Genomic DNA, 27706 nt, shown 5'->3' on the forward strand with positions numbered 1-27706 from the left:
AGGAACAATAGCAGGCCCATTTCCAGTGCAGTCAAGCGAGACAAATGATAGTGTAAGGTCCCTGGGCTCTACAAATTGTTTGTGCATCTGTAAGTGAAAGGTTAGTGCTTTAAATCCACCCAAAGCATGAGGTGTTCCAGTTTCATTGTTATTCTTCAATAATGTATAGTATCCCACTGTGTGTATATACCAAAAGATCTTTATGCATTCTTCCACTTATGGGCATTTAGGTTATTTCCTCATCTTGCTATTGAGAATAGTGCTACTCTGAATATGTGTGTGCATGTATCAATTTGTTCTGACTCTTGCTTGGGGTATATACCAACTTGGGATTGCCAGGCCATCTGGTATTTGTATTACCACTAGTTTGAGGAAGTGACATACTGAATAGTAGCATCTTAACATGCACTATACCTTATTTTTTATGACACATAGTAAAAATTGTGTCAAAACCTAATAGAACATTCAAGATCAAGACATTTCTTTTGAAAATGTTATTTGGGGAGGGAGTAAGGAACCCCCTTCACACTCCAAATAAATTTCCCCTCCGAGGATTATGCAACGGCCATCTCTGATTTTGACAGACATATTACAATCTGGTCTGAAGACTGCATTGGATACACTCCTCAAGCTTTTGTTTGTTGGTTATCTTTTTTTTAATTGGTGGTTTGAGTGAATATCAAATTAGTTTTCCTTTCAATACTTCATACTCAATTTGTTTCATGACATTGATTGCAATTCCCATTTTTACTGACCCTTCTGCCTTCTGAGCTTAGTTTGGGGTCAAATGCTGCTCTTTTGACCGCAGATGGTTTAATGTTCAAGTTGTACTTTAAACAATGATCTCGATAAATGTTAAAAATAAAGGATTAGAGTCTAGGATCACTGTTTTCCTTTAGTTTTGTTTTTATTTCATGCTCAAATTAATGCAGCATGAATATAATCATTCTCGAAGTTAACCAACTCCCGAGGGGAATCAACTACTTCTATTCTTAGTTTTTTAAATTTCAGTAAAATGTAACATCATATGTTACCTTTCAAATATGTTACCTTTCAAATCAGCACAGTGTACAAATAAATTGATAATCATTAATAATAAAATAGTTAATAATAATTAATAGAGTATACAACAAGTATACAAATGAACACAGTATACAATAACCTATAAAATATCACCAAAGAAAAGGAAGACTCAGAGAGGTAGGCAGAAGGTACAGACCACAGAATTTTTAAATGACATTGCAGTAATTACAGCTTTCGTTCATACACTACCCACTGCCATCTCGTCGATACGAACTCAGAGGGACCTTATATGACAGAGTAGAACTGCTCCTTAAAGGTTTCTAAGAAGAGAAATCTTTTGGGGAACAGGCAGCCTCATTTTACTCCCACACAGTGGCTGGTGGGTTTGAACTGCCAACCTTAGGATTACTTAGCAGTCTACCATGCACTCCCCTGGGCCACCAGGACTCCTTTGATGCGTTTAGTTTCTGGAGAAATCTAAGGTATATTTATGTATCTGCTTACTCACGTGTTCTTAGCTCAGAAACTAAAGTCCCAAGACAAGTTTCTGACAAAAACATCAGAAAATAAGTAAAACCACATGTCAGAAACTGCTAAATACCTATGTGATATACAACCTCTTTCTTGGTAAAGAAATGCAATTGTGTCCAGGTTACCAATGTGCCCATGAAAAAGACCACAATTCCCACTTCAACTTTGCATCTAGGTGTGACCAAATGACCAAGATCGCTCTACTGGGATATAAACAAATATTGCGGAGTTGGCCAAGCCTCGTCATCTTGGTTTCATCAGCCCTTCTGCTTGGAACATGGATGTGATGGCTGGAATTCCAGGAGCCCTCTCAGTTTATTTTTGGAACCATTCAACAGAACTAAAATGAAAACTTTGAACTGGTTATTTAGAATGTAGTGTTTGCTTTTAATGATGTTTGTTTGCTACATTACTTTATGATAAATGTATTCCTTAATATGCGGTTCTCTAATTACTAATCTATAGCTAGATTTAATTATAATTGCACTCTGACTGTGATGCTTCAAGAAATATTTTAGGAGAAACAAGTAGTGTTCAGTTTCCCCCTAATATTTTCATAGAACACAGTTATGAATACAAATGAATTTGCTGCCCAAGCATTTCCATTCCCAACCTTTGTGTGTTTGGTTCAAATTCTTTCAAATGGTCTCACTCTTGACATTTTCTGTTTTAAAGGGATTTCTACTTATCTGTTTATGCATACATATAGAATGAGAATGATAACTAATATCATACTCCTATAGGTCTATAAACAATCAATCCTGCTCATAATTCCAGAAAACACTACTTGTGGAGGTGGAGCTAAGTGGTGTTTTCCACTAGCCAAGTGTTGGTGTAGCACTCACCTTGGATTTGAACAGCCGCCTTGAGGAAGTAGTCAGTTCAACTCCCAGGAGGGGCTATTCCTTCATCCTTCTCTGCCTTCAATGGTAGTAAGAAGGAAAGCATTCGTATGCTTTTGAACTGAGGCCTGTACCAACTCACCTCTCCCCTGTGCACTACAAAGCAGGCCAAATCAAGCAGAAGTGCTGACCCATTCCCATCTATGCTACCATTTCTCTCCACGAATGACACATTGTAATGATTTGTCTAGCCCAAGGCTTTTTTTAGTCTCCTCTAACAGGCCATGGCTGTTTACCATATTACTAAGTTCCCTTTTACCTTTCCAGCTATTTCTTTAGTAATATCAAACACATATTACGTCATGTTTCCATGCTGAAACTGGAAAAAAGAACATGTTCGTGACATATTTATCCTACCTAAGTTTTCCTTATCAATTCAGCGCTCTACCACGGCCAGCAAGAGAATGAGAGATGGCTTGAGTTTTCTGTATGCTTGGCTTGTAAATAGCAACTTTGACGCTCAAACAACCCAGGTGAGGTACTTGATTCTCACTGCCCTCAAGTCAATGCTGGCTCCTAGCGACCTTACAGGACAGGGTAGAATGGTCCCTTGTATTTCTGGGACTGTTATGGGAGTAAAAGCCCTGTCTTTCCCCCTAGGAGCAGCTGGTGGTTTTGAACTGCTATCTTTGCAGTGAACAGTCCCAAGTGTGACCATTACATCACCATTACATCACTGGATTAGGACAGTTGGAAACACTGGGGAAGGAAAATCAGGATTTCCTAAAGACGAAACGCGTTGGTTTCATATGCCCAAAATGGCACCCTTCTTACATTGATGCCATTTAAAAGCTACAGAGATCCCATAAGCAAATATAATCACATGCAGGCTATAAAGGTTTTAGAACTTGAGCACGGTAGCAAATTGAGGCATAAAACTGTGTCTAGCTATTTTTGAGGAGGGGCGCAAGACAGAAGCCGGGCTAATAGATGATAACATGATGAGACAGAAAGCAAGGACACAACAAAAGAGGTGGAGTTAGAGCCAGTGAAAGGAACGGGGCGGGGGGGGCGGGGGGAGTGGCATGAAAATATATAAAATACCACATTTATGTTCATGTCCCGACACTAACAATACTCAGAAAATCTGCTTAGAGAGATGATCCGTGGTTATTGAACTATGTAATTAAATGTGCTTAGGCACATGTGCTTCTAATGGAGGAAAGGATGTCATATCATGATTCAAATACAAGAAGTGTATTTCAAACATCAAAATGAATTTAATTTGGCAGCACCTAATTACTCATTTAATTCACAGTCAAGACACAGTCACAGTGCACATCCAGTCTGACAGGAAATTAACATAGTTATTTCAATTGTACAGAATCACTAATGCACTGGTATAACATGAATGGTATATGGGTTGGTTGGACTAGTTCCAAAACAAACAGAAGTTTTCAAATACGTGATCTCCCACATCACATGATTTTTTCCACACTGAGGTATGAAATTGAGCGCTAGCATGTACAATCTTTCATTAAAACCGATGCTCCAAGCTCTTAACGGTGCATTCATATCTCTTCTTCTCTCAAGCACAGTGTATTCCTGTTATCTATGATTTCAGACATTACTACAATAGAATGCCATTATGTTTGTAAACCGAGAGATGCCCAAGTCTTCAAGTACTTCTGACAGGAAATACATTATCATTATCTCCAATAACTGCTAGAAGTCAGCTACCCAGCAACCTCAAGCACCGAGAGAAAAATATTTAAAAAGGCTTCTTTGCAAATTAAAAGAACCGAAAATAAATTACTCCTGGTGACGGTTACTAGCGGCAGCATAATAGAAATAGGGAGACCTGCTGAGTGGCAGTATGAGTGAGGAGACTGGAAGCCCCACGCTTAGACAAGTATCTCACTGGGCGTAAGCTAGCAAAGATCTTTCCATTGTTCCCAGTTGCCATCAAGTCCCCTCCAACACAAGGCAACCTTGAACACTGCCCAGTTCTGTGCTATCAGCCTGACGGTGGGTGTGCAGACTTCCACATATATCTTTGTGTATATTTCTGAGTGTTTCCTAGGAATACATTACTGGAAGTATGTTCATTTAATAAAAAAAGGTTATGAATAATTTTAAAGAAACAACTACATATTACAAGACTCTTCCAATCCACCTTCCCACTGATCACATATGTAAACGACCCTTTCCATGCCCTGACCAGAATGAGGAACTCAGACCGCCTTTACATTGCCTTGAGCATCTGGCTTTTGATTTAAGCTTTTGAACAGAATTTGGAGTATAAGATCCAGGCTATCTTTTGTAAAATCATTATGGTAAAGTACACATATGCATAGATTTCTCTTTCAAATGGTCCCTTTCAAAATGAAAATTTCATCTTATAACCAGATTTATAGCAATTGACAGGGAATTGAATTATTCATTAAATAATGACAGTCACACATAAGAGATGCATCGTCGCTGAAAGAATGAGAAAGATACTGATTTGAAGAAAGACTGCACATTGGCTCTGATGTTCATTAAAATGTTAATGGTATTGGGAGGGGGAGGGGGAATGTAGACACCATAATTTACCCATTTTGACCTCGTCACCACTCAGTCTGAATAGACCTATATACTTTTGTAATATAAATAATATTAGAATGTGCCATAATCCAGGGGTCCTTTGATAAAAAACTGAGTTTCCCCCAAAGTAAGAAATCTAATTAACCCATTCATTGGAAAACTTTGATAGTTTTTATAGTGAAAGAAGACAAGCACCAAAGAGATCCAATGATTTTTGTCGTACTATTCAAGTTATCTTTCCTTGAAAACATACCCACTAATGCTTGAACAAGTCAGTCATCATTAATACTCTGAAAAATACTTTTTCTTTTTGCAGATGGGCAGGATGTTTTTCAGTTAAGATACGTCTTTACTTATGTATCATTATAATTGCCAAATGCATTATTTTCAAATTGTCCAAAAAAGCAGTCCTACATAAAGGCCAGTGTTTCTCAGTGTATGAGCTGTGGGCCATATGTATCAGAATCCAATTTGTGTTTATGAAAAAATTCATATTTCTCAGCCCTACTCCATGATGACTGATTTTAATTTTCTAGAAGTGAGATCCTGGAATCAGTATTTTAAACAAGTTTCTAAACTGATTTTAATGCACAGTAAAGGTTAGATGCTGGCACCTTTCTGACTCTGGGAGTAGCCAAGGGGGTTTTAATTCTCTGTCGTGTGCAGAATTACATTGAATTCAAAAGGGAATAGGAAACTCATTCTATATTTAGGTGGCAAAGTACCAAGTCAGTTTGCTCTGACCTTGAGTGACCTAAGTCACTCCTAGTAGGGCATCATTCCCTGGCTCAGTGGAATCCTTGCTTGCTGCTGCAGCAGAGCCTAACATCACAGTGGTGCATTTATTTGAAATCGACTATTTCTTGGTGGCCACAGCTAAAACAAAATGGGGGATTTAATGATGCTTTATTGTTGTTATTAATTTTTAATTACAAAGAAAAATCAGAAACATGAAATGAACTATGACCAACAAATCAATGTTTCCTCTTGACTGGGAAAAGACAAGGCTGTACAATCAGGATTTCAGACTACACCACTGCTAGGCAGAGAAGTGATGACATCAGTTAGGGTCCCAGGAGCTCGGCCCTAGTCAACCAAGAGGAATTACCAATCAAGGAAAGGAGATGGAAGACTTGTTGTACCAGGCCTTGTGTTGTCATGACACTGTCATCCAAAAGTAGCTCACTGCAACCTTCCAGAATCAGAATTCACATGTGCATTACATTCTGAAAAGTCATGCACTAGGAAACTGCCGTATCCAGAAAAGCCAGGGTTTCTGAACTGTTATTCCACAGTCTGGCAGAAGAAGGACATTGAGACAGAAGACTAAGTTTCCAGAGCCTGTGGCTACCCAGAACTCTTTTCCACTTGGGCTGGGGTCAATCAGGAAGGCAGCAGCCATGGGAAGCCTCACTGCAGAGTTGCCCCAAAGGGTGGAAAACGCAATTAAAATTGGCTCAGGGCCAGTCTCTCTCAGGTATTGTCTCTATGATGGGAGGTCACATAACCGCTATGAATCTCAGTTCCTTCACCTACAAAATAAGACTATTTTCAGAATATCAAATGAGATTACGTATGCGTGCCTGTGTTGTAAATTGTTATATAAATGTTTTAATATGTGAATGGTTCCCAAATCTGTGTTACTGATCCAGACACTGCTCTAGTGAAAGTGCCAGTCCTAAATCTATAGTTGGCAACAATGGCGTGATAGGAGTCAAATTATGGTGTATGGGCAAGGGAACCAATCGAGCTCTCACACCAAGTGACAAATTGAGACCTAAGTTCACATGGAAACAGTGGATCCAGAAATGGAAGAATAGGGCCCGGCACAGAGCAGTGCAGAGTCACAATTCCATATATATTATATTTAAGAGTAAACCAAAGACGTTCAATTAAAATGAAGAACAGCTGAACTAATCATGCTCAGAATTACCATCATAATCCTTATGAAATAGTAGTCACTCGACAAATTGAATTCATTGAATTATATATGGAAGACCATAGCTCTCAAAGCTACTGAGGTTTCCTGAGATTAAATTCGAGATACAAATCATTAAAGCAACTAGAAAGCGAGGTGTTTCTTACTTATACCTATGGGATGTCATCTTGTAGACCTGCTAGTCATAAGCCTAGGTAACAGGTTAGTTCAAGGGTTAAAAATGCTGTATGAGCATCAGAATCACCTGTGGAACTTTATAAACTACAAAATTATTCATCAGATCAATGTGGAAACTGGACACAGGAATGCAGGATCTCAAAAGGAGTAATAAACATAGAGAATAAAATTTGTATGACTAGAGGGGCCAGGCTGGACAATATTTGAAAGAAAGATGTCAAAACTGAAAGAGCAAATACAAAGATTGTTAGTATTAGGTTCATATATATGCAATCAGAATTTCCAACAACCTGTTTTCCAGCTAAAGAGGGGAACAACTCAACACTGACTCAGATCATTTCCCAATGTAACAAAAAGAAAGTGATAATATGAGATTTATAAAGCTTTAATTGACACTGGGACATCCAAACAATATGTTGAAATGAATACATTATAGAAAGACAGGGCTAGTTCTACCTTGGCCTTCAAAGGGCTCTAGGAGTCAGCATCAACTCGATGGTAGTGAGTTCGTTGTGCATTTGTGTGTTTCTTTGTTTTCTTAATGCTTAACTATGAGGTGTCTTGTGGCATAATGGATTATACTTCTGGCTCCTAACTACAAAGTAAGCAGTTTGAAGCCACCAGCTGCTTCTCCAGAGGTAAAGATTTACCTCCTCAGAACCCCAAAGAGGGCGACTCTACCCTGCCCTACAGGGTCGCTCTGAGTCACAATGAACTTGATGGCAACAGGAAGGGACAGAAAATTCCCGGGAAAAGGGTAAAGTTTACAATTAACTAAATAAAATTGAGAAATAGGAAACTATAAAATGTAACAGCCCACAACCCAAGATTTATTTGAAATGTGACTGTGTAAGTATTTAAAGCATTATTTCTCCAAGTAGTTACACAATGCTAGAGTGTGGGTTCAATAAAAGACCAGCGATGTGAGAAAAAGCAAAGCCACAAAACCCCCTGAGAAGTCCAAACAATAGACTTCAGGCTAGGCAGTGCAGTTCCTGGAATTCTTCAGGACTGGTGGGGAGAGAGTCATAAAAGCCAGCAGACAGACGTGGAATTATGCATGTTTTGGGGTTTATTTGTTTTTTTTGTTTTTTGGTTGTTATTTTCTCTTTATATTCAATCTTTTGTTTGTTGTTGTTTTTTCTTTTGTCTCTGTTGTTGTTACTTTGCCCACCTATATAAGATAGGCATGGGAAGCAAGCCCGAGGAGAAAGCAACTGGACCAACAGTTCTGGAAGAACTTGGGGAAAGGAGGAGGCAAGGGAAGGGAGTGCTGAACACACAACACCATAGACAGGGGAACAACTAGGAGTTAAAAGCAACAACGAGGAGGACATAGGGATCCCAGTGGTGTTGGAGCAACAGCAACTTAGCTGATAGGAAATACTAAGAGGCAGAAGAATAGTGAGCATTATGGTGGGGCAGGAGGAAGGAAAAAGAGGAAAGATCCAGGAGGCAAAGCTATAGTGTGCACTTATGAAAATATATTAATTCATAAAAATAGAAGTATTGGCCTATGTACACTTTGGGCCTCTGCTCAAGGTCTCCCTCAATGAAAGTACACTGTGTTCAACAACCTGGCATTCTGTGATGCTCACCCTCCTGCCAACATTGCTGGAGACAAAATGGGTGTTGTGTTAGTTCCGGTAGACTAGAGAAATGAATTCATAGAAACTCACATGTGTATCAGAGAGAGTTTTATATAAAAGGTAATTGTACATTAAGAAAGCATCCCAACCCAGTCTGGTCCAAGCCAATACGTCTGATATTAGCCCATATTCCCAATACCAACCTATAAAGTTCTCTTCAGACCCACAAAACACATGCAATGATGCCAAATGCAGGATGATTACAGGCCAGTGGTTAGAAAGTCTTCTGGATCCAGTGATGTTGTAAGCATCTCAGAGCTGACAGGGGTCGGCACATGGCTTCTACAAGTCAAGGGTTCTGGCTACCTCGGGGTAGGACCATGTGGCTTCTCCTCAGGGATGTCTCACAGTGAGTCAGCCTTGTCATAGAGTCTCTAAGGAAGTGAAGTAGTGAGAAAGAGTCTCCTCTGCCTCTAAGGAGGAAATACCAGAGTTTTCCCAGAATCCTCAAGGGAAGGCTATGCCTACAGAGTTCCCATTGGCTGTGATCCGATTAACAGACTAGACTCCACCCCTTCACTCTTAAACCTCTCAAATTCCAAATTGACAGCAGATTATGTAACTACCACAGTTGCATAAGAAACTGTGGTGAAGAAAGCAAATGGTGGCCAGGTTTCAAAAGATATACCATCTGGAGTCTTAAAGGCTTGAAGATAAAACAAGTGGTCATCTAACAGAGAAGGAACAAGCCCACATAGAAGAAGCACACCAGCCTGTGTGATCATGAGGTGTTGTTGGGCTGGGTAACAGGCACCAGAAGACCCAAAACAAAACAAAAGACAACAACATATTACTAAGAATGAGGGGGCTCAGAGCATAGACCCAAAACCCATCTGAACACAATGACACATCCCTTCACAGAAGGGTCACAATGAAGGGTTGGGTCAACAAGGGTGCAGTATAGCAGTGATAAAACACACAATATTCCTCTGGTTCTTTGAAGCTCCCTCATCCCACACTATCATGACTCCAGTTTGCCTTTCAGTTCTGACTAGACTGGGCATGTGCACAGCTCCAGATAAGAGCCAGGACACACAGAATCCAAGTCAGATAAACTCCTCAGGAACAGAATTTGGAGTAGTGATATGAGTAGGGGAGGAGGAAGGTTGGGGGAGGAGGGAAGGAAAGGAGGAATGGAGGACGGAAGGTAGGGGAGATCAATGCCCCACACACACACACAGGGAGATGAACAACAGAAATGTAGATGAAGGGAGACAACAGTTGGTATAAGATAGAATAACAATAGTAATTTATATTTTATCAAGGGGTTACAAGGGTGGAGGGGGGGAGGGAGGGCCAAAAAAAGAGCTTATACCAAGGGTTCAAATAAAAAGTGAATGTCAAGAAAATGATGATGACAACATATGTAAAATATGCTTGACACAATGGAGATATGGAATGTTATAAGAGCTGTAAGCGCCCTAATTAAATGATTTTAAAATAGATGATGATGATGGTGATGATAAATGACAGATAGATGATAGATAGATATAGATAGATAGATAGATAGATGATAGATAGATGATAGATAGATAGATAGATAGATAGATGATAGATAGATAGATAGATAGATAGATAGATAGATAGATAGATAGATATAGATAGATAAACTATTGGCAATACTAAAAAAAGAGTGTGAGTTCAAAGATAGGTGCCACACACAACCATCATGTCCTTTAACAATAAAAACTGGAATCATACCAACAGTACAAGCTAACTTCCTGCCCTTCTAGGAAGTCCCACTTCTTTGGAAACAGCACAAATTTCAGGGACCAGCGGTTTCTGAAGAGAGGTAAGATTGACACAACTGGTCAGCTGGTTAAATAGACCCTAAAAATATATATAATTACATTTGCTTGCCTTTTTGTCATGTGCTCTCAGGAATAGGGAGTCTGGTTGCTTTAAGAGGAGGGTGAACCCTTTCTAACATATCTGTGTGACTGAGCTATCAGGAAGAGGGAGGTGTTTTAAATGTGAACTCATATTCTCTACTGAATTCTGATGATAAATCACCTGAGGTCACTGCTCTCCCTACACCAACATCAAAACCCATGAAAGGTAGGACCAGCCCACTTTGCTTCTTCCAAGAGCAAACAGGAGCACCTTCTGAATAAATTTAAAATGCCTACAAGTCTTGAATAATAACCTATCCTGTGAATAGAACTATCATTCCAATCTTGGCTTCACAAAGCTAGCAAAACCATGCTGAATTATTTAATTCTAAATGACCATCTCCTCCATATAATTTATCTATCACAGCATGCAATGAAAGGTGATCCAAAGGTTATAACATGACATCAATTGGTGTAGGGAATTTCAGGATAAGTAGCAAGACCAATGAGAGGAGACAACAATACCGGCTACCAGAGGCCATAGGAATCTCCTCCCTAAGACGCCACTGCAGATCAGAAGGGCTCGTCTAGCTAGTTCCAGTACAAATCAGACTTTCTTTGGATTGCATAGGATAAATCCAATACCCAACCCTTCTTCTGTCAGTTAGTGGCAACTTCAGTGTTTCTATGTTGCTGGAAACTATGGTACTAGCATTTCACGGCCATCCAGAGTAGACAAGGTTCAGTGCAGCTTCCAGACAATGGCTTGGAAGAAAGGCCAGGAGATGCAGTTCTGAAATTGTGCCAATGGAACCCTAATGGCTCATAAGAGAATATTTGTCAATAAAGTTTTGGAACAACGGCCCCCTAGGTTGAAAAGCACTGCACAGTGGACACAAAAAAATGGAATCCATTATGCCAAAGACTATGGGGGTGGCTTGAAGCAGGAGCCCTGGTGGCATAGTGGTTACACCTTGGACTGCTAGGTCAGCAGTTCGAAAGCACTAGTCACTTCGTTGGAGAAAGATAAGGCTTTCTACTCCCATAGAGAGTTACAGTCTCAGAAACTCACAGGGCCAGTTCTCCACACCCTACAGGGTGCTATGAGTCAGCATCACCCCAATGGCAGTGAGTCCGGCTTTGTTTTTTTTGAGACAAGGCACCGTTTCCTTCCATTATACAAAAGGTTGTTATGGATTCAAGCCAGCCAACTCAATGGCAACTAAAAACAGATAAATGCAAGATTATGGCCTCCCCAAATCCCAGGAATGGTCCCAGGTTTTGAGATTCAAGCACTAAACTCTTCAACCTCATGATGCAAAGACAGACTGCAGAGGTTGGCATGATGCTGAACCTCAGCTAGGAAGCTGACAGAGCCCACCATGGAACCTTAGCAGACAAGATGGAAAGAGGTGCACTAGGAGATGGGACCATGGAGTCACTCAGTACCTGGTCACCTAGTGCACTTATGATACGGATCTGAAGAAAGGTCTGAGATGTCATGCTGCTGTGCTCTGTTGGAGAACTCTTTCTTTTTAAATATCTTCCTCAGATGGATGCCAACCGAGAAGACATATAGAAATCTTTGAATGATCTGAAAATAGAAAGCATAGTAACCACTAGAATATTGTTTTAGAAGCACACAACAGAAACAACAAAACACTGGACTAAATCTAATATGATGAAATTTAACTTAGTAATTGAACGTTAAAAAGGAAAAGAAAACTCCGGAACAACCAAAAGAAGCAAAGCTTCACAACTAGAGGATGAGGGAGAAATTAAGTAGCAGCAACATTTATTTAAAAATCAAAAACTAAATCTCTGGAATTACATGAGCAAAGCACTCTGTGGGATCCAGGAGTGTGTTGTAGCAGATCATCTCTTACCCACTCCCCCACCCCAAAAGGTAACACATTAACTAAAATACAAGATTTTTGTAGCATCCATCCACAAAAGGCTTTATTCTCTACAAGCGAATAATTCAGGTATTGCAATATGGAGTAAGCCCACAATGGCCCAATATCTCTCTCTCAACAGTTTATTGCACATTAGTACCAGAGGCTAATAAATGACAATTTTAATAGAAGATCTTTGTGCTCTAAGAAGAGGATTGAAAAGATTCTCTATAATAAATTCACAAAGAGGTATCTAAAGGGAGCCAAAGGTAGATAGAAAACATAGATATAGGAATAGGTTTGGGGCTCACACTGCAACCTAGCTCCAAAAGAATAAAAGAATACACATAGTCATTGTACCAAACAGTCGACATTCAACCATTTCAAGAGGTACCAATGGTATTGAAGGAAGAAGTTCAAGCTGCACTGAAAGCATTAGCCAAAAGCAAGGCTCTAGGAATTGATGGGACACAAATTAAAATGTCCCAACAAGCTGATGAGGCACTGGAAGCACTCGCTGTCTAAGCCAGGAAATCTAGAAGGAAGCTACTTGGCCAACTGACTAGCAGAGATCCCTATCAGTACCCATTCCACAGAAAGTGACCCAACACAATGTTCACACTACAGAACACCATCATTGATATCACACGCAAGTAAAATGTTGTTGAAGATCATCCAACAACAGTTGCACAGTACATGGACAGGGATCTGCCAGCGGTTCAGGCAGGATGCAGTAGCTGACATGGAACATCATTGCTGAGGTCTGCGCATCTGGGCTCAAAGCAGAGAATACCAGAAAGATGTTTACACCTGAATACACATAGGTTTTACTTCAAAAGACAATTATTTAACAAGAGAAATATTATTGGATCTTCAAGAGAAATCAGTTGGTGCATCTCCAGGGCACCCTGGTAGTACAGTGGTTATGTACTTGGCAGCTAACACAAAGTTTGATCCTTTAAACCCACGAACCATTCCACAAGGGAAATAGATAGTAATCTCCTTCCCCAAGGATCTCACAACCTTGGAAGTGCTAGGGGCCAATATTTCCATGTGCTACTGGTTCCCTATGAGGTAAGAATTTTCTGTACAGTAACAGCTTTGGTTTGATTTTTAGTCTACATGCATTATCAACTATACAGCCTGTGTTTTCGATCGGATGCCTCCCTGTGCTGCCAGCTCCCCACGATCAGGCTCCATTCGATTACGTTGGTGCTCTTACTCCTACTGCAAATTGCCATGGTGCATCTTTACAGTTTTTGTGTAGAAATGCTATTTTATATCACTGACATGGCTTAATCATACGTGTATTGATGGATCTGCATACCATGATATCATCTCAGTGTGTGTTTGCATAGGGACGAACATATGTGTCCATAAACCCATTACAAGTACCTCAATAAATGCACGGTGAATTGAACCAGATAGCAATGCACATTGTTAGCACAGCATAGTGTATCCCAATGATCAGGTGTGCATTCCATTTCATTTTACAAAGACAGTGGTGTGGGGATTTTCTTTGCTGAGGCCCTTAGGGATCACCCTCCCTCTCCGAGGAGAGGGCAGTAGGATGAGGGCTGTCTGTCTCGCATCTGTCTCATCACTCAGAGCTCTCAAGTCCCACCTTGCGCCAATGCCTCCACCCTCTCCCTTCAAACAGGATGCTTCCCGGAGTAAATTAAATCCAGGAGACGTAGCAATCTGGGCCAGTTGTCAAGGTAATATGTTTCAGAGTGCTTTAGCAACTTAAAAAGAAGCAGGATTAAAAACTTCGGAGGCCGCCTTCCTTCAAGGAAGCACTTTTAGGCAGGCGACACTCTACCAGAAGGACTGCAAAATTTCCTCTGCGGGTGACATTTAAGCAAAACTGGCTTCTTGGTGATTTTGTGATGACGTTTTCAACTTTAAAGCTAAGGCGCTTCACAGAAGTATTCCCCCGTTATCTGTTCATCACGAAAGCTGGCATTGCCTTGGGTGAACTAGTGCACCTCCGATCAGCGTGCATGTACCCCAGCCTACTCGCAAGACATCCAGAGAAGCACCGTTAACACAAATGGAGGCAACATCAGCAATGCCCATTGATGGAACTATCCAAAATCCTGATGAATCCATACAAAGAAATCCTAAAATGATTCAGATGCAGGTATATTTGAAACAAAACCTTTGGAACTCAGCTTTCAACTCACTAAACTGAGACAGACACGGATGCAAATGGCAGTAATTTATGCATGTAATTGTTTCACATTCATCAGGGGATGCTAAATGTTTATCACATCAATGAAATGGATAGACATGATGGAAATTATAGGTATTAAAGGAGATGAACTGAAAAAAAAGGTGATGCACTTGGAATTCACTTTCTGAATGTGGGTCTGACATTCAGGAATATGTCAGTCAACATTTGTTGAAATGTTTAGTAATCACCGCTGTCAGTTATCTTTCCTACCAACATAAGTGGTCTTTGGAAAGTGGCTTGGGACAGTTACTTAGGGTTCTTAGTACTCTATTGAGATCAGTGGTTCTCAACCTGTGGGTCGTGACCCCTTTGGGGGTTGAAGAACCCTTTCACAGGGGTCACCTGACTCATAATAGATGCAAAATTAAAATTATGAAATAGCAACAAAAATAATTTTATGGTTGCGGGGTCACCACAACGTGAAGAACTGTATGAAAGTTGTGTGGCATTAGGAAGGCTGAGAACTGCTGATCTAGACGGTCAATATTATTTTTGACATAGGTAAGGCTGCATAATTGCCAGTGTCCAACTTTGTTAAGGAACTCAGTGGGACAATGGTTAGACATTCAGCTGCTAACCAATAGGCCAAAAATCGGTAGTGCAAACTCATCAGTTGCTCAATGGGAGAAAAGATCTGATGATATGCTCCCATAAGGATGACAGCTAGAAAACCTATGGAGCAATTGCATTTTTGCATATAGAACTGCTATAAGGCAGAATAGACTCAGTGGAACACAACAACAATCACTCACTTGGTGTGTTAATCTGGGTAATTTAAAGAAACAAATCCACAGAAACTCATGTCTAAGAGAGAGTTTTCTATAAAGGTTAAGTGCACATAAAGAAAACATCCCAACCCAGTGCTGCCCAAGCCCACAAGTCCAACATTAACCCCATATGTCCAACACCCATCCACAAAGTCCTCCTCCATCTCACAAAACACACGCAAAGATGCCAACGGCAGGAGGAAAGCCAAGTCAGTGAACCTGTAAGCATCTCAGTGCTGGCAGGGATCTCCACACGTGTGCTCCAGCACCAAGGGCTGCATCGGGTAGGTTCATGCGGCTTCTCTTCAGGGATGTCTTGCAGGAAGTGAGGCTTGCTGGCTGAAGCAGGGAACTGGCTAAAGCAGCTGCAGCCTGGTCTGACCATCACAAAGGAAGAGACCCGAGAACTAGAAAGGTGAGGCTCACCCAGCCATTTATCCCTCCGCCCTTCAATTAATCCCACATGTGTTTATCGGCCAGGTTTGTACAATAAACTAACTAACTCACTTGGCATTGTGATGGTTAGGGACACTCATCATGTCAAGTAGACACTCCTTGGTAAGGGTAGAGATGGAGCTCAACCTATCAATTACATCACAGCCAGATGACACCTCCTTGGTATCATAAACCTTTGGGTGTAAGAGACAGACTGAGCAGGGACGAACTCTCTCTTTGGCCCTTTGTCTTCTAGCAGTGCTGGATCCTGGATCTTGCAGCTGGTTCCCTCCCTTCACCCGCCCAGTCCAGGAGCCTTCAGTGGACTGCCAAAGGTGGATTCATTCTTCCGACTTTAGACTACTGCATCCACCAACCTGTGCCCCCACCTGTTTCTGCTTGGTCATCCTGCTTCCGGTTGATCAGCCTCTACATATCAGGAGAAGCTGACTTGAAAAGGACCGGACTTACCGATTTCTACAACCTAACACAGGTAAAATCCTCACTGAAGACTCTCCAAGAAGAAAGGGTGTTATTAAATGATTGCCTCTTTGGTACCAAATTTTATTTCACCTTGGTTATGAGGCGGACTGGAAAGTTCAAGGTCAGCAGTTCAACAACACTAGCTGCGCTGCAGGAGAAAGTTAATCAGAAAAACTGGATTATTTGAAGAAGAATAAAGCATCAGTTTTGGAAATGCTCATTAACAATCTGCAATGTGCAGATGACACATCTGGCTTACTGAAAGTGAGGACCTGAAGCATTTGCTAACAAAGATCAAAGATCACAGACCGCAGTATAGATTGCAACTCAATGTAAAGAAGACCAAAATCCTCACTACCAGACCAATAGGTAGCACCATGATAGAGAAAAAGATGACGTTGTCAAGGATTTTGTCTTGCGTGTATGCACAATCAATGCTCATGAAAGGAGTAGTCAAGAGATCAAAATGTGTGTTACATTATGTAAATCGTCTGCACAAGACCTTTTTTAGAGTACTGAAAAGCAAGGATGGTACTCTGAGGACTAAGGTGCACCTGACCCAAGTCATAGCATTTTCCATCGCCCCCTATGCATATATGAAAGTTGGAAATTAAATAAAGAAGTCCAAAGGAGAACTGCTGCATTTGCATTGGGGTGCTGGAGAAGAAATTGAAAGTACCATGGACCGCTCAAGGGACAAACCCATCTGTCTTGGAAGAAGTACAGTCAAGGACGGTGACATTGAATCTTATGTATTTTGGACATGTTGTCAGGAGGGATCAGTCCCTAGAGAAAAACATCATGCTTGGTAAAGTGGAGGGGCAGCAGAAAAGAGGAAGGACTCTACTGAGAAGGATCAACAGAGGGGCTGCACCAACAGGTTCAGACATAGGAACAGTTTGGAGTATGGTGCAGTACTGGGCAGGTTTCGTTCTGTTTTGCATAGGAACACATTTGACAGAACCTAGCAGCAACAACAACCCTGATGCCAAATTCTTCTTCATATAACACAGTTTCTCTGATGATGTGCTTAGCATGCAGATTGAATAAGTATGGTGAGGAGATATCACTCTGATAGACAACTTCATGATTTTAAACACACAGTTAGGTGCTGGTTCTGTGTGCCCAACTGTCTTAATCCATGCACAGGTTCCACATGAGCACAATAAAGTGTTCTGAAATTCTACAGTATAGCAATAATGAAACCCACAACCTTCCTCTGGCTCTTAAACGCTTCCTCCCCCCAACTATCAGGACCCCAATATTGCCTTGCAGACCAGGTTAGACCAGATGATGTACAGCAGTACAGATGGGAATTAGAAATGCAGGGAATCTAGGACAGATGAACCTCTCAGGACCAGGGGTGACAGTGCCAATACCAGGAGGGAAAGGGGGTGAAGAAAGGGGGAATGGATCACAGGGAGCTACATATAACCTCCTCTCTGGGGGACGGGCAGCAGAAGGGTGGGTGAAGGGAGACGCCGGACAGTGTAATATAAGATACAATAATAATTTATAAATTATTAAGGGTGCATGGGGGAGAGGGGAGGAGGAAGGGAAGGGGAGGGGGAAAAAAAGGAAAATGAGCTGATTCCGGGAACCCAAGAGGCAAGCGAATTTTGGGAATAATGAGGGCAACAAATGTATAGATGTGTTTTATACAATTGATCTATGTATTGTGAGGAATTGTATGAGCCCCAATAAATTGATTTAAAAAAAAAGTGTTCTGAAATTCTATTTCTTCTCAGGCCTATCCATAGTTTAGTATGATTCACACAGCAGAATGCCTTAGCATATTCAAGAAAACACAAGCAAACATTTTCCTGGTTTTCTATCCCATCATCCTTTTGACATCAACAGTTTTGTATGTTCCAGGCCCTCTTCTGGATCTTCCCTGAACCTCTGGCAGCTCCCTGTCAAAGCACTGTTGCAACTGTTACTCGATGATCTTCCACAACGTTTTACTTCATGTGATATTAATGATATTGTTCAAGAATTTGCACATTCAGTTGGGTCACCTTTCTTTGGAATGGGTTCAAATAGGGATCTCTTCCAGTCAGTTGGCCAAGTAGCTGACTTCCAAATATTTTAGCGAAACAAATGAGTGCTCCCGGTGCTTCATCAGCTTATTGAAATATTTTAATTCGTCTCCCATCAATTCCTAGAGCCTTGTTTTGGGCTAATGCTTCAGTGGTCTTCTTCCTTCAGTAGCACTGGTTTTTGCTCATATGGTACTTCTTGAAATGATTGAATGTCAACCCAGAGAAATGGTTTAATGTTGACACAGAGAGAAAGGACTTACTCATTTTCTTTCTTTCCGTGTCAGATGTTGAATTTCAATATAATGCAAGTTGTTTTATCATTACATAAAATTTGCAAGCAGCATTGAAATTGAGATTGTGTCATAATTGAGTTTTGCAAACACTGAGTTCACCAATAAAGATACCATCTTCATTATTCCATCAGAAAAAGCTTTGTCTCAGGTCCGCTGTGCTTGCCTCAAGTCGATGATTATCTATTTATCTATACTCACATGGAGTACAGGTTTACATAGCATAGTCATGTTCACTGTTGCTGCACACTCATTTGATTTGACACACATGGTGCACTGTGCGTAGTGCTCCAGAGTACTACAGTACCAAAGGATATGAAGAGAAGTAGCAGTACGGAGCCTAGACACTTATCCCAGAAAATTGGGATACAATTGCATTTTGGTGTCAGTTTTTTACACTATGATTGCACTGACATGATATGATACTTGGATAATCAGTAATCATAAAAATTGTTAGCTTATTTCTAAGATTGTTGTTGATGTTAGTTGCTATGGAGTTAATTTTAACGCATGGAAACCTAACATAGAAGAATGACTTCATAAGGTTTCCATACTATGACTTTTCTTTTTTTTTTTTTTTAGTCTTTATGTTTCCTTATTAGAGAAAGACATCTGACCAGTACAGTAATGTATTTACTACATATAAAACCTGAGCAGAGAAATTGCATACTATCCTCTAAACAAGTTTTATTAACATTTGCTTCTTGATGGAATAGTTCCATTTATAAAGTTTTACAGAACAGCTTTGAATTTGCCCAGGCTGCCCAATGATTCAGTTTTTTCTTTCTTTTTTTAGATCATTTTATTAGGGGCACATGTAACTCTTATCACAATCCATGCATATATAAATCGTGTAAAGCACATTTGTACATTCATTGCCCTCATTATTTCTCAAAACATTTGCTCTCCACTTAAGCCCCTGGCATCAGCTCCTCATTTTTCCCTCCCTCCCTACTTCCCCCTCCCTCATGAACCCTTGATAATTTATAAATTACTGTTTTGTCATATCTTACACTGTCTGACGTCCCTCTTCACCCACTTTTCTGTTGTCCACCCCTCAGTGAGGAGGTCACATGTAGATAGATGTTTGTAATCAGTTCTCCATTTCCAACCCACCCTCTCTCCATCCTCCCAGGATTGCCACTTACACCACTGCTTCTGAAGGGATCATCCGCCCTGGATTCCCTCTGTTTCCAGTTCCTCTCTGTACCAGTGTACATCCTGTGGTCTAGCCAGATATGTAAGGTAGAATTGGGATAATGATAGTGGGGCTGGGGTGGGGAGAGAGGAAGCATTTAGAAACTAGAGGAAAGTTGTATGTTTCATCATTACTACATCGCACCCTGACTGGCCCGTCTCCTCCCTGCGACCCTTCTGTAAGTGGATATCCAGTGGCCTACAAATGGGCTCTGGGTCTCCACTCCACACTCGCCTCCTCATTCACTATGATATGATTTTTTGTTCTGATGATGCCTGATACCTGATCTCTTCGACACCTCGTGATCACATAGGCTGGTGTGCTTCTTCCATGTGGGCTTTGTTGCTTCTGAGCTAGATGGCTGCTTATTTACCTGCAAGCCTTTAAGACCCCAGACGCTATATCTTTTGATAGCTGGGCATCATCAGCTTTCTTCGTCACATTTGCTTATGCACCCATTTGTCTTCAGCGATCGTATCATGGAGGTAAGCACACAATGATATGAATTTTTGTTCTTTGGTGCCTGATAACTGATCCCTTCTGCACCTTGTGATCACACAGGCTGGTGTGCTTCTTCCACATGGGCTTTGTTGCTTCTGAGCTAGATAGCCACTTGTTTACCTTCAAGCTTTAACCCAATTTTCCATCAACTGATGTGTGGATTAAAAAGCTGTGCTACATACATACAACGCATCACTAAAAAGCAGTGATGAACATATGAAGCACATCGCTGCATGGGAAGAACTGGAGAAATCATGCTAAGCGAAGTAAGCCCAGCACAAAAGGACAAGTACAGCATGAGTCCGCTGAGGTAAGCTTTAAAAAAATGCAAAAGAGGCATAGGGAAAAAACTACGGTATACAAACATTCCTGGGCTGAGGACCAGGGAATATGGCAGGGACCAGACCAAATATAGGGATACATATGGTAGGCAACTAAAAAGGAGGCATGGAAAGGAAAAAATAATAATAATAAAGAAATGGGTAGCGGGGGCCCAGGGCACTACCCACCTAAGGGGGGGGGTATTGTTGATACCTCCACAGAGAAAGAGGGACCAGACTTCAACCCGGTGCTCCAAGATGTGAATGCAAAAAGCTGTGACTTTTCTTAAACAGATTGCCAAGTCACTTTTCTGAAGGACCTCTGGATAGGTTCACGCTACCACCCTTTTGGCTAATAGTCAAATACTTAGCCATTTTTGTCACCCATGACTCCGTATAGTGCTTGAAGGTTTGCTAACTGCCTTGCGTTTGCCAAGTGATTTGCATTCACACTATCATTCAATGACAGGAACTTTCTGGGGAGGTATGTACCATTGACAGTTCAAATTATATGTGGGAAACTTGAGGCTCAAAGAGATATGATTTCATAAAACTCCCACACATTATAAGGAAGAGTAGAAAACAGAAATCTAGAAAAGTCTGACACTAAAGTACAATGCTTTAGAATTTTGAATAACACTTCCACTTATTTTTTTAAGCACTCTTTGATCATTCATTTAAGAAATCCTCATATATTAGCTTATATTCCTCCTTTTCATCTGTATGTCAAATATCTGGGGCTTGAAGCAGAAAACTGAGAAATGAAGAGTTGTTCAAGGTGTAAGAGCAAATCTAGCAAATTATCTCAGTTATATCAAATGGCAAGACAAAATTTCCTTTTTAGTAATATACATTGTCTTCCTAAAATGAACTTCCCTAAGCCCTATGCTTACCCACAAAATATTTTATTGTAATTCATCTTAAAATACTTTCTCCATAATAATCCAGTGGGATTGAGCTCTCAGGATCCAGTGTTAAGGAAATACACGCACCTCACAATACACACTTCAGGTAAACCTTATCACAAATTAAAATCATTAATATCCGAAATGAAGTATAAAGCCAGTGTGAGAGTTACATTTTTTGGGTGCAAATGTGGCTCCCATAAGAAGATATGGTTGGAGCCTAGCCTGTCGGTCTGGTCACAGGCTGAAGATGATCCTAGGAAACTAGCCCCTCACTCTTCCTTCACCTTCCTGCTGGCAAGCCACTTGGAGACCTGTGCGATCTAAGTAATAAACTACAAACATTGTCCCAGATGATCGGGTAGGCAGTAGAGCACAAGACTAACCAAAATACAGTTCCTTTGGGGGTGGGGCAGCGATATTAGTCTAGTTGAAGAGATCAACCTGAAAGCAGAAAGTTCCAAGATGTAAACCATGATAAGATGAAAATCTGTTGAAGGTGGATCAGAAGTAGGAATGTATTTGCCCTGAAAACTGGGGGTGGATAGAAATGCAGACAATCAAAGATTTCACAGAACAGGTGATATTTGAATTTGAATGTGAGTCAAATTAATCCGCGTAGGTGCAGAAGGGTAGTACACATTGCAGGTAAAAGGAATACTTATTATCATGTGCTTCCAAAAAACCAAACTCACCACCACTGTCAATTCTGACTCTTAATAACCCCATAGGACAGGATAGAATTGCCTCTGTGGGTAACGGAGACTTTATTTGACTGGAAAGTCTCGTCTTTCTCCCATCAAATGCTTAGAGTTAGGGGGAAAACATGGTACACCCACAACTCTATACAATCTAATGTCTCTAGAGAACAGAATGTGTGTGACATTGGAAAAGAAAAAGTCAGAAGTGTTGATTGTGACAAGATGATGAAGAATCTGGAAAGTGATATTAAGAAGATTGGGTTTTATCTTGACTCAGCATCCACAGCATGGCATGGGCAGATCTGTGAGTTAGGTGTCCTGATTTCCAAAGAATGCAGAGCTCCAATTATCTAGGGGAGAAATTTGAAGAAAGGGGATCATTTGGCAGATGATTTCAGGTACCCAAATGGGAGATGAAGAAAGGCTGAATTGACAGAGGGGGCGTTGAAAAGTTAAGAGATGCAGTGGTGGGGAAATGGGCAGAAATTGTGATAGACTGAATGGAGAGAACCAAAGAGAAGAATTATGGAGTGACTTGATATTTTCTGGTTTGGGTGGCTGAACATATTTTATTCTTTGGGATGAAGTGAAAAATATCATTGATGGCTTTGTGTCCAGATAAAGACATTAGGATATCCCTACTACACTGTGTTTACACGGTTGATGGTGTGTGGCTTTACAATGGAGTTCATTGGCCACCAGACTGCCAGTAGTCACATCTGAATCAAACGGTGAGAACTTCACATCATCTAAAGATTCTGAACTTAAGAAAAATTCAGTGATAGAAAATACTTCTCTACTCCCCATCAACATGCCCCCTTCCCCAATTGAGTGGAGGGTAAAACTATTTTTTATATAAAAAGTTGCTTCATATGTGATCGAAGTGTGAAGATGTGACATATATTAGTTAGAAGTATGAGAATGAATACTGAATGCACAAAGAAGTATACATATTCTAAGTCATTATAGCTTCATACCTATTCCCAGTCCTTCCCCTGCTCAGGATCCAGTTCCAAGCTGACTTCCAATTGAGTTCAGCGAAGTAGAGGCACTGAAAGAAGACTGTAATAAAAGATGATATAAAACAGAATATTTATTCCTCTCTTTCTCAGGAGCCCTGGTTAAACCCAAGATTGGCAATTCAAACCGGCCAGCAACTCCATGAGAGTAAGACAAGACCTGTCTGCTTCCTTAAAGATTCTGAAACCCATTGAATCAGTATGATTCAGAATCAATTTGACGGGAGTAGATTTGTTTGTGGATGCTGTTTTCTCTCTATCTCAAATGGCGTGTCTAGTAATGGCTTCTCCCCTCTGGCTACGTCTAGTTTTAGTCAAGTAATGTTAATTCCTGAGCTTCGGTAACTCTGCCCTTCCCTTTGTCCTCTAGCCAAATGCTGTGTTTTCTGAGGTTTCTAATCTAAGGTTTGCCTCACTGCTGTCTCATTGATCAGTTCTTACCTATGTGATTAATTTCTTGCTTTAAAGTCTTTGTTTTAAATACCCATCTATTTTCTGTTTTCCTGGTTAGAAATGTGCTGTTACGAATGGTCAGTAGTGCTAAAAGCTGATGAGAGAGATTTAAAGAGTCAAATAATGGAGAAAAAAAGTAAGCTTAACAATTAGGTGTTTGGTGACCTTTAAGAAAGTAATTTCTGGAGAACGTCAGGTTGCTTTGGGATGAGGAATTCATAAGAGGTGAGCAACTGACAGCAACAAATACAAGCAGCTTTTCTAAGAAGGGAGAGGATGGCAGTACAGTCGACTGATAATAAGCAGACCTACTGAACTGTTCTGCTAATTAAAAATGCTCTTATTTTTAATTGCTTAAAGGAGACAAAATTCAAACAAGTGTGAAGCAGAAAGGGGTGGGGAGATAACTTATGGTAAAAGGAGACGACTAAGTTGCTGAATGAGTCACTTAGATATTTTTGATATGGAATATACTTATTCAGGACTGTTCAGTCTTTGAGAATCAAAGATCCATTGGGATCGAAACAGCTATATACAAGAGGTAGTGAGATTTCAAAAAATCCATGGCACACGGGAATGAAAAGACAATGGAATTTTTCCATCATATTTTACTGTCTTTTCTTATGATTCTTTACTTCAATCCATGTGTTAGCTTCAGACAGAGCCAGAATTACTGCCGCTCCAAGGAAAACCCAGGTTCTAAAATTCTCAGTATTTGTGTCACAGTAGAGTGTCCCTGGCAAAAAGGCAATACAAAAAATTCCAAGATGTATTAAGAGAAATATATTTTCCATATCAAGGGAGGTTATACTACTCCACAGAGATGAGATGAGATGACATGTAGTATTGTACATTCTGAGCAGCCCATTGCTTGAGAAAATATGAATACACCTGAGAGCATCTTAAGGAGAACAACACAAATGCTTTACCATATGAATAAAAATTAAGGTAACTAACCTAACTCAAGAGCGTTGGACTGAAATGAAGAAGGTTTAAAGTGGTCAGCATAGGGAGATGTCCTTATAGACTTGAACGTTTGTTATAAAGAAGAGTTGATGGGAATTAGCATACAATGAGTAGCTATTAGGTGAAAAATATTTTGTGAAAGCATTTTAATTCTCACAGAACCGTCTTGATATAATAACTAAATATCCTCACATACCAGTGAGGACATTTAAGGCTCAGAGAGATTAAGACATTTTTTAAAAGTCTCACAGTTATTAAAGAGACCAGACATAACTCAGAAGTACACATAGTCTTTCCACAATAGCATAGGCCACAGTTACAGAGAAGGAGCTGAACTGATGTCCTCAAAAGGATGTGTAGGCCTTTCCATTTTCAATGGAATCCTTTCTCAGTCCAATTGCACTTAAAAATATATATAAGAAAACAATTGGACCAAATCCCACCCCACCCCACAAGAGGAAGGAATGTGTATGTAGTGAAGTATATAAAAATCAAATTTAGAAATTCAATTGAACGAAAAAAAGGGTGATTTGGAATCCTGTCTTGGTTAATTCATCAATAACACCCTGCCTCTAGTCATGGGATTGACTGGTGCCATATGGGTCTCCTCACCTCTTCTCCACTCTAAGGCAAGGGGTCAAGGAGGTCAGAATGCTTCTTCCCTTGAACAAAATGAGTCCTCCTGCCTCAATTTATCCTAGCCAGCTCCCAAAGCCTACATGTACCCCTTCCTTCAGACCTACCTTCTCCACCCTACTTTTTTATTCCTCTCCCTACCATATGCCCACAACACACAAATATTAATGTTGACTGGTCTCATGTCACATCATATTATGCCTCTGATTTCTAGTTTTTCAATTCGTAACTCACTAATTCTATAATAAAATTACATCACTTTTCCCTCTAACAGGCACATTCCAACAAAAATCTGCCATAGAAAACATCTCAGCTCCTATCATCTTGAAAACAATGAGTTTCATATATATTGAATTGGCATTAGTGTGTTGGATATGCATAGGATGCCAGGCACACTGTTAGAGTGGGGTCTGATAAGCTCTGAACTGATAACCTATCTCAATGCTTAACAACACTCCCCATTAGAAAAGTCTTCCTGGTGTTTTGCCTAAATCCCTCATGATGCAATTTACACTCCATTCTCCTTGCTCTGTCCTAAGAGAAGATTGAGACCAGCTGGTGAGCATTCTCTGTGTAATAGCTCTTTTACACTTAAAGACCATTATCAGATCCCTACTTGGCCTTCTGTTTTCCAAGATGAGCAATCCCAATTCCATTAACCTTTCTTCATAGCCCTTATTATCCAATGATTGAATCATCTTGGGAACAGTCTTCTGAACCCTCTCCAATGTTCCACAAATCTCTTCATCCATGGAGCGCCAAAGTGGATAGATTTCCTACCAAGGAGCAAGACAATTCTAACTACCAAAAAACAAAATCCTTTCAATATCTTGGACCATTCATAAAAGTGTCACTCTGCATTTTATGTTCCAACACTTCGTTACTCATGAGCAAGCCTGAGCAATTTGCCATGTGCTCAGCTCAAAGGTTAAAGTCATTCAGACTGCAAAGTCTCTGGTGGATGAATCTACTTATGGACCCAAGCAGCCACAGCTCAACCACATTGGGTTGCTTTCCACCTATTTCTCCATGTGTAGAAATGTTTAATGTTTTATTAAAAAATTGCCATGGGCAAGAAAAGTGTTTAATGATATTAATAAAATGCATGCTTTTGGGAATATCCTTTAGCTTTTGACTTCGATCTTCAGGATTCAATTGCTAATTTAATAATATGACTCATTCATGACTTACTTTATTATTTCTTTTTAGCCACTAATTTATTCAAGGGGCCGACATGGCTTAGTGGGTTGCACTATGGACCACAAAGTGGCAAGATCAGCAGTTCAGATCTACCAGCTGCTCAGCAAGGGAAAGATGAAACTTTCTGCTTCTGTAGCTATCTACAGCCTCAGGAAACCAAAGGGAGCAGTTCTAAGCCTGAGTTATAGCATCGCTATAGTTTGGCATTGATTGGATGTCTGTGGATTTTGGGGGATTGTTTTTAGTGCTGCATCTCCTCACCATGTGCAAAGCCATACCATCTTACCTCCCATCCATCTACTTCCCTTCCATGCCTTCATCCGTATGCCTCTTCTGGGGTCTGCTCAACAGTTGCCAGAGTGGCACTATGAAGATATAAGGCAGGGCAGGGCACATCTCTCCGCAGACCTCCCTGATTACTGTCTCTTTCTTTCATGGTATTAGCTAACAACAACGGCAAAAAACCACTATGGATTGCTCATCCTATTCTCCTTTCCACCTCACTTCTCCTTGCCTAAACACTGGGGGCATGCAATGGAGCGGCAGGGAAGCAGAGCAAGGAGGTCCCAAGGGAAGACAAACGATGGACGCTGGGGCCAGGACGTGGCACCCCATTAGACTCGTCTAGAAAACGCTCCTAAAGGTCAACACACAGACCTTGATCTAGTAACAGGCCTTTTTTTGTTTATTTTCTTCCCCTTTTCGTTTTCTTTTTTCTTTTCTTTTTTTTCAGCCTATCTGTTCGGGGTTTTTTTTGTTTGTTTGTTTTTTCCTTTTTCCCCTTCTTTTAAATTTTGTATGTCAGTGACTTTTTTGTTGTGGGCTTGTCAGTACTGCAGCCGTTGTTGCCAGGCTCTTATGAGCCGCTCTGGCGCTGTGCTGTCAAAGCCAATCCCAATTTTATTCACACATTGTAATTTCTGTACAACCACCTAGATAAGAGAAGTTGGACAAAAAAAAAATATGAGAAGAAAATTAAGGGACCGATAGCCCTGGAGGAACATGGGAGTGTAGGAGGTAGGGGAAGGGAGGAGGGTTGGTCAACCTAGGGACAGGGAACAACAAATGGTTCAAAACCAA

This window comes from Echinops telfairi, unplaced genomic scaffold, assembly GCF_000313985.2.
Source record: "Echinops telfairi isolate 266 unplaced genomic scaffold, ASM31398v2 ScPeMD7_20;HRSCAF=75, whole genome shotgun sequence".
Classification (NCBI taxonomy): domain Eukaryota; kingdom Metazoa; phylum Chordata; class Mammalia; order Afrosoricida; family Tenrecidae; genus Echinops; species Echinops telfairi.